The following is a 9,805-nucleotide window of genomic DNA, read 5'->3' on the forward strand; positions in this document are numbered from 1 at the left end:
TTCTCTTCGACAACGATTACCATCTTAGGCGTCGCGACTCAGCAGATCTCAAGGTCTCTCAATTGATGGATCCCTAACTGGTTCAATTGACTTTATTCGTTGATGGCTCGATTTCAAGCATTGTCTGGGTTTGAATGCTTGTTAGCAGAAGGGGCCATGTGGTGGCCAACTCATGCATGCTGTGGCAGAGGCTGCAAACAACCAAATGCATCCTTTGGTTGTTGTTGTCGTAGAGGCTTGAAGTATAAGATAGTTAACAAACCTTTCAATTATGCATAGTGAGTGGAGTAAAATCACTGTGATGTATATAGTCTATATACTATAAACAAGAACAAAGGAGACACTGAAAATATCTCCCCTAGTGGGTGATTTGTGGATAGATGATCTTTTCATCATCTGTGGGGTTGGGGCTAAAACCTAATCTTAAGAAAGTGTTATGTTTTTTGCTAGGGTGGATAGTGCAAAATCAGAAGAGTTTGAGATTGATCTTGTCCATTCCAGAGAGTAAAATACCACCAGCCACATAATGTGGGGTCCCATTAATATCTACTAGATTGAAGACAGAGGACTGTGAACAGTTAAGAATCAAGTTGCTTTAGAGGATTCAAAAAAGAGTCATTCCTCTCCGGAAGTTTTCTCACAGAGGTGTGTAGTTAAAGTTCCAAGATTGTATATATATCCTTTAAAATAAAGGCTTGCAAACAAACACAACTAATACATACTTTGTTGTTTTAGCTAAAATGAAAAAGACTGGTAGTGATGTATAAGTATAATAATAATCACAATTAAAGCAATAAAAAGAACAGAAGAAGAAGAATAAAAATGAACAAGTAGGTAAAATTAAGGAGAAGAAGATGATGTGCTTGCATTAAACCACCAAGCCATTACCGAAATAAGTTGAATTCTCAGCAACTAAGTAAGATTGGCATGAAATGGAAGAGATTTCCAAGGGAAATATTCCACTCTTTGGGGGACGGCCACCATCAGTAACTCGAAACTTCAGGCAGTGAACGCGAAGATGGGACATGTTAAGTGGTCTGGGGACCACCTCCTCCTCCTCTTCCTCCTCGTCAGTTATGGTTGTTGGGTTGGGATGCACTACTGAAAACCAAAATAAGCAGAACTTGTCATCGGCTAGATGAGCGAAGCTCGGAGGAAGAGGAGGACCAGTATCTTCAGGTACGTAAAATTGTCCATAGTCATGGAGCTTGAGCTTGCCCATGAACCATATCATATTTGCTGAATCATACCCAATTAAGCGACGTTGAGTGTATAGAGCTGAATACCAATACAATTTGCTGTCAACTGCCAATGCATGTCCCATTAAGTCATCTGGACCAAAGAAGCGGGTTTTGGGTATTTCAAACTCTTCACTTACCCAAATTTTGTTTCGAAGGACACTATCCTTAGGCCAACCCACGAGAATACATGGCTTGGGAACATGCATAGTTACAGAAAATATACTATAAATCCCATATCAAAAAGGTCGAGAATACATGGCTTGGGAACATGTATAGTTACAGTAAATATACTATAAATCCCATATCGAAAAGGTGGAGTTGGACAAGGGTTATGTAGAGACTCCCATTGATTTAGGGTCGGGGTCAAAAGCTAAGGCCCATGGTGATGGTGGTGGTTCTAAACTACCCAGGCAATAAAACATGCCAGCCAGAACCAAAGTGTGCACATCTGGACTTAGGGCATGAGGCAATTGAGGAAGAATCTCTAATTTCTTGGCCATAGAATTATTATCAAGGTCAATTCGAACCAATTGATATTCATTTTTGCGATCCTTACGTTGAATAACAAATTGGTAAAATGAAGTGTTGTGAATCACCTAGCTAATACCATCTACCGTGTACAAATTTGCAGTTAATATGGGTTTAAGAAATTGTTCAGAATCAGAATCCAAATCATACCCATCTTTGTGGAAAGGAAGACAAGGGTTGTTGTGAAGAAATTGTTGATTGTCATCGTCGTCGGAGACTTGAAAAGCGTACTAATGATACTGGATCTAGTCCGTTAGACACATGTAGGCGAGTTTTGAAGAAGAAGGCGGTAATGGTGAGAGTGATGAGATTGAGGGTGGTGGTGTGTGACAGAGAGGATGGTAGAACGGAAGCAATTTCCATAACAAGTTGCAAACTAACTCTCTTTTTCTCCTCCTCGTCGTTGGAGGGAGGCGGAGGATTCATGTTGCCACGATGCATCATCTTCTTCAAAAAAAAAAACCCTACGGTTCAGGTCGCAGGTGCGAAACAATTGTTAATTTCTTTCACTTGGCATTGTATATAGTAGCGGGTGCGCACGTAAAAATAAAAATAAATAGGATAAATTACACTAACACGCCCTGTTGTTTTTGGAGTTTTTTTTGGGAATATTCTAAAAAACAAAAATACAAATTAGAGAATTGACTTACTTTTTAAACTATTTGGGAAACTAACCTATTTTTGAAATCGCATTTTAAAAATGCGATTTTGAAATTGAAATTACACTTTCAACATGCAATTTCATCTTGAAATCGCATGTTGAAAATGCGATTTCAATTGATATCACATGTTGAACATGCAATTTCACCATGTCATCATAAATTGCATTTTCAACTGCGATTTTAAAGTGAAATTACATGTTGAACATGCAATTTCAATTTCAAAATCGCATTTTGAAAATGTGATTTCAAAAGGTAGATTAGTTTCCTAAATAGTTTGAAAAGTGGGTCAATTTTCTAATTAGTTTTTTTTTTTTTTTTTGGAATATTTAAAAAAAAAAAACTCGTCATTTTTGTTGAATACAGATTCTCTCTTTACGTTTGAAAAATTGTACTTATTTCTTATTAGATTAACATGACATATTTGTTCTTTAGTTTTTTTACATATAAAATAATACTGATATTTTGTTCATGTCAGTTCCAAAAAAAAAAAATAACAATCATTTTCTTTAGTTTAACTCACAAAAAATTAATTTTTTTTTGTGTTTTTTTATTTTTATTGATTTTTTTAAATATTTTAAGCAATTTTTTTTTATTTTTTATTTTTTAAATGCGCCTAATCTAGATATACTTGAGAATATATTTTATGATTTTTTTTTAAATTCACCAAATATAAAAAAAATAAAAAATATATAAAAATTCAATAATACTATAATGAATATGAATGACGGTATTTGATAATACTATAATAAATGTGGGTGAATAGAGGGGGAAAAAATGATGGTGGAAATAAAAATAAAAAATCCTATTCATATATAAAAATTTATATAAAAAATATTATAAAAATGTTGTAATAGTGATATTGTTGTAAATATAAATCATGTTTATAGATATTTTGTTTTAAAGTGAAAGGTCACTATTAAGTTATATCATTGTGTTTGAAAATTTTATATAAAATTTAAGTTTATATATCATCACTTAGTAAGAATATGTTCATGTATAATTTAATGATGAAAAGTTATAAAATATAATCATGATAATAGGAAGAAAAAATGGTAAAGAGAAAAAGGGCTTGGATTGGTTCCAATTTTTTTTATATATACAATCTTGGAACTTTAACTACACACCCTTGTGAGAAAACTTTCGGAGAGGACATGTTAAGTGGTCTGGGGACCACCTCCTCCTCCTCTTCGTTAGTTATGGTTGTTGGGTTGGGATGCACTACTGAAAACCAAAATAAGCAGAACTTGTCATTGCCTAGATGAGCGAAGCTCGGAGGAAGAGGAGGACCAATATCTTTAGGTACGTAAAATTGTCCATAGTCATGGAGCTTGAGCTTGCCCATGAACCATATCATCTTTGCTGAATCATACCCAATTAAGCGACGTTGAGTGTATAGAGTTGAATACTAATACAATTTGCTGTCAACTGCCAATGCATGTCCCACTAAGTCATCTGGACCAAAGAAGCGGGTTTTGGGTATTGCAAACTCTTCACTTACCAAATTTTGTTATCAACATCATAACTTCGGAGGACACTATCCTTAGGCCAACCCACAAGAATACATGGCTTGGGAACATGTATAGCTACAGAGAATATACTACAAATTCCATTTTGGAAAATGTGGAGTTAGAGGAGGGTTAGGTAAAGACTCCCATTGATTTAAGGTCGGGTCGAAAGCCAAGGCCAATGGTGATGGTTGTGGTTCTAAAGAACCCAGGCAATAAAACTTGCCAGCCAGAACCAAAGCGTGCACATATGGACCTAGGGCATCAGGAAATTGAGGAAGAATCTCTAATTTCTTGGCCATAGGATTATTACCAAGGCCAATTCGAACCAAATGATATTCCATTTCCAAATCCTTATATTGCATAACCAATTGGTATAATGAAGTGTTGTGAATCACCCAGTTAGTACCATCTACCGTATGCAAATTTGTAGTTAATATGGGTTAAAGAAATTGTTCAGAATCAGAATCCAAATCATACCCGTCTTTGTGGAATGGAAGACGAGGGTTGTTGTGGAGAAATTGTTGATTGTCATCGTCGTCGGAGACTTGAAAAGCGTACCAATGATACTGGACCCAGTCTGTTAGACACATGTAGGCAAGTTTTGAAGAAGAAGAAGGCGGTAATGGCAAGAGTGATGTGATTGTTAGGGAAAATAGATGATTTCCCACAAGTAAATCAATCAATGAGAATAAAAACTAATGCGGAAAAATTAAATCAATAACGACATAAGAATTTTTACGTGGTTCCCTCAATGTGAGGTACACCCGAGGGATCGAAATCCGATTCTACTATCAGCCAAAAAGTTTCCAAACGATTACAAACGAGACACGAATGATCTCGCAAACCACTATTAGGTGAATTCCAAATAATCACAAATAAACAAGAGGAAATACCTCACCAAATAGACGAATAAATATCTTTGAAACAGAGTTGTAGAAGATCCAAAATAACGAACCAAATCTACTTCACCAAAGCAACCGAAACGTAGCAAACTGACTGAGCTTCCAAGAACCAAAAAAAACCGAAGCAACAAAACTTGGCCCACAGCAGTAGCACTATATCAATATAGTTGCTGCCAAAAACCCACTGAAATTATGTATCAATTTCTAAGCCGCTGCACATTATACCGCGGGACAAAAACAAAGACAATATATATTGTTGAACCTTAGGCTTTTTAACAAAACCCTAGCTACTATCATTAGGCTTTCAAAAGATAGATATAATATATTAAAAATATATTATAACCAATCCCAAACCAAATTAAATTCTTTTAATAAACCAATTGGGTCCCAAACTCCACTAAGGAGGTATACCCAACAATTCTCTCCTACCGACTTAAGTGGAGACATCAACCATACTCGCCGAAATTCGACACTTCAAATGTTTGTCCCTCGACACAGTCTTTGTCAACATATCCGAAATATTATCGCCCGTGTGAACCTTTTTGAGTTGTAACAATTTCGAATCTAACACATCACGAATCTAATGGTATCTCACATCAATGTGTTTTGATCTCGAATGAAAAGTAGAATTTTTAGTCAAATAAATAGCACTTTGACTATTACAATAAAGCACATACCTTTCTTGCTTCAAACCTAATTCTTGCAAAAATTTCTTCCACCATAACTCTTCTTTGCAAGCTTCTGTAATGGCAATAAATTCAGCTTCTGTAGTTGAGAGAGCAACGCATTTTTGTAATTTAGATTGCCATGCCACAGCTCCCCCTGCAAAAGTCATCAAATACCCCGAAGTAGATTTCCTAGAATCAATATCACCAGCTATGTCAGAATCTGTGAACCCATCAAGCATCGACTTACCATCCCCAAAACATAAACACACCTTTGAAGATACCTTAAAATCCATTTTACCGCTGCCGAATGTTCTTTACGCGGATTAGAGAGAAACCGACTCACCACACCAACGGCGTGAACAATATCTGGCCTTGTACAAAGCATGGCATACATCAAAGAACCAATCGCTGAAGCATAAGGAATTTTTTGCATCTCTTCCTTGTCTTTCTCACTTGTAGGACATTGATTCAAACTAAGCTTGAAGTGACCCGCAAGTGGACAACTAGCCGACTTTGCTTTATCCATGCTGAACCTCTCAAGAACTTTCTCAATGTAGCTTTCTTGAGACAACCAAATTAGCTCCTTTTTGCAATCATGAACAATTTCCATACCAAGTATTTGCTTTGCCGATCCCAAATCTTTCATAGCAAAAGACTTGCTCAACTCCAATTTCAACCTGTTAATCATAGTGTAATCTTGACCCACAATTAACATGACATCAACATAAAGCAAAAGAATAATAAATTTACCATCCGGAAAATTTTTCACAAACACACAATGGTCCGAAGTGGTTTTAGAAAAACCATTATTCATCATGAAAGAGTCAAATTTCTTGTACCATTGTCGCGGGGCTTGCTTGAAGCCATACAAACTTTTCTTCAATTTACAAACAAATTTCTCTTTCTCTTTCTCTACAAAACTTTCCAGTTGCTCCATGTAAATTTCTTCTTCAAGGTCACCATGAAGAAATGCGGTCTTCACATCAAGTTGCTTAACTTCAAGGTTCATACTTGCAGCCATGCCAAGTACAACCCGAATAGAAGACATCTTCACAACCTGCGAGAAAATCTCATCAAAGTCGATACCTTTCTTTTGCCCAAAGCCTTTCTTAACAAGACGTGCTTTCTACCTCAGATTCTTGCTATCATTCTTCAATTTGAAAACCCACTTATTTTTCTGAATTTTCCTACTCATAAGTATGATTTTCAAGTAAGGAATTCATCTCCTCTTCCATGGCTTTTTTCCAATCATCTTTCTTTGCATGCTCAATTGCTTCTTGGTAGCTCTCAAGCTCCCCTTGATCGAAAATCAACACAAATTCATTGGGAGGATGCTTTTTCGAAGGTTGCCGGTCGCTTGTAGATTTTCTCAACTCAAGTTGTGGTGGCGGTTCTTGAGTTTGATGTTCTTCCTCAATTTTTGGCTCAATTTCATTAGGATTATTGTCATCCTCCACATCTTCAATAGGTGGCTGCACATCTCCCCCATTTTCATCATCAATTGAAGATGAAGGAGATGAATCCATGTCAATGAGATCACTAGTTTTTGGTTTCAGTTGATCACTTTTGCCAAAGTTTTCAATTGTTTGGTCTTTAAGAAACACAACATCACGACTTTGATGACTTTCTTGTCGACCGGATCCCACAATCTATACCCGAATTCATCACGTTCATAGCCAAGAAAAATACATTGTCTTGACTTACTATCAAGCTTGGACCTCTTATCCTTTGAAATGTGAACAAAAGCTCTGCAACCAAACACTCTCAAGTGCTCATAAGACACATATTTGCCGGTCCAAACTCTTTTTGAAACATCACCATTCAAAGGATAGGAATGAGACAAATTGATCACGTCAACCGCTATCCTCATTGTCTCACCCCAAAAGAATCTTGGCAATTTAGCATGTGAAAGTAGACATCTTGTTCTTTCAACAATGGTGCGGTTCATCCTTTCGGCAACGCCATTTTGTTGAGGAGTCTTCTTAACTGTCTTTTGGTGCCGAATACCTTGGCTGCGACAATACTCATCAAATGGCCCAATGTATGCACCACCATTGTCTAATCGGATGCACTTCAATTTATGCCCAGTTTCTCTTTTAATCATGGCCTGAAAATGCTTAAATACTTCTAGAACTTGATCTTTAGTTTTTAGTATAAAAGCACAAACTTTCCTTGAATAATCATCAATGAAAGTAACAAAATAAAGTGCACCATTATGTGTTCTAACTTTCAAAGGACCACAAACATCCGAATGATTCAACTCCAAAACATTTTATTTTCTAGAAGCAGCATTTTTATGAAAAGAAACTCTATGTTTTTTACCCGCCAAACAATGAACACAAGTTTTAAGATGTGTACCTTTCAAACCGGGTAGAAGCTCTTTCTTGAACAAAACTTATAGCCCTTTTTCACTCATGTGCCCAAGCCGCTTGTGCCACAATTCGGTAGAAGTATCATCTTCAAGTGTATTGACAACACATTTACAAATTTTTCCTTGCATCGAATGAAGTGTATGAGTCTTCTTGCACTTAGCCACTACCAAAGAACCCTTTGCGAGCTTTCATATTCCATCACCAAATTTGTTGTTGAAGCCTTCATCATTTAGCTTCCCGATAGAAATCAAATTGAGGCGAATGTCGAGAACATGCCTGACATCTTTAAGCAACTTACAGCCCAAATTTCTTTCCAAGCAAACATCACCCATGCCAATAATTTTGGACAAACCTTCATTACCCATTCGAATAGAACCATAATCTCCTTTGGTGTAGGTAGTGAAGAAATCAACTCGAGAAGTCACATGAAAAGAAGTACCGAAATCAATCACCCAATTACTCTCTTAGCCCACAAAATTGATACAATCATCTTTACAAACGACCATGAGATCATCAGTAGTGACCGCTGTTGTGTCTTCTTGCTTCTTATCCACATTTTGGTCACTCATTTTCTCCTTGTTCTTGAGCTTTCGGTATTCCCGCTTTGTGCCCTTTCTCATGGCAATAATAATACTCAATGTCTTTCTTTGAAAAAGAACCATCTCTTGATTTGTCACGGCTTTGATCACGACCATAAAGTGTCTTACTCCTCCCCCTTGTTTTGCTTCGGCCTCTCACAACAAATGCTTTTGAATGAAAGGAACCACCTAATTTTCTTCTAGTTTCTTCATTCAACAAGCTACTAGTGACTTGGCCCTTTGTGACAACTCCATTGGGCGCCGAATTACTAATTGTCACGACCAAAGTCTCCCAACTTTTGGGCAAAGAACTAAGTAGCATCAAAACTTGCAACTCATCATCAAAAAAAATTCTCATAGAAGCAAGTTGGTTAACAATACTATTTATTTCATTCAAATGTTCCGAAATATGGCTGCCCTCTTTATATTTTAAATTAACTAACTTACGAAATAGAAAAGCTTTATTTGTGGCTGATTTCCTATCATAAAGGCCTTCTAATGTTTCCCATAAATCATGTGTTGAAGTTTCAGTAGCAACATGATAAAACACACTGTCATCAATCCATTGACGGATAACACCAATGGCTTTTTGATTAAGCCTCTTCCATTCATTATCTAGTTTGCCACTATCACCCTCAATAGGCTCATACAAATCTTTGCAAAATAATAGGTCCTCCATTTTAGTTTTCCAAGTTACCCAATTGCTTCCATTGAAGCTAGACATACGACTCATATTCCCCTCCATTGATTTACACAAATAAATAAACCCAAATAAACCGTAAGCTCTGATACCAGTTGTTAGGGAAAAAGATGATTTTCCACAAGTAAATCAATCAATGGGAATAAAAACTAATGCGGAAAAATTAAATCAATAACGACACAAGAATTTTTACGTGGTTCCCTCAATGTGAGGTACGTCCACGAGATCGAAATCCGATTCCACTATCAACCAAAAAGTTTCCAAACGATTACAAACGAGACACAAATGGTCTCACAAACCACTCTTAGGTGAATTCCAAATAAACACAAATGAACAAGAGGAAATACCTCATCAAATAGACGAATAAAAATCTTCGAAACAGAGTTGTAGAAGATCCAAAATAATGAACCAAATCAGCTTCACCAAAGTAGCCAAAATGAAGCAAACTGACCAAGCTTGCAAGAACCAAAAAAAAAACCGAAGTAAGAAAACTTGGCCCACAGTAGTAGCACTATATCAATATAGTTGCTGCCAAAAACCCATTGAAATTATGTATCAATTTCTAAGCTGCTGCACATTATACCACGAGACAAAAACAAAGACAATATATATATATATATATATATTGTTGAATCTTGGGCTTTTT

The sequence above is a fragment of the Camellia sinensis genome, chromosome 2, assembly GCF_055761805.1.
Source record: "Camellia sinensis isolate YWXY chromosome 2, ASM5576180v1, whole genome shotgun sequence".
NCBI lineage: Eukaryota > Viridiplantae > Streptophyta > Magnoliopsida > Ericales > Theaceae > Camellia > Camellia sinensis.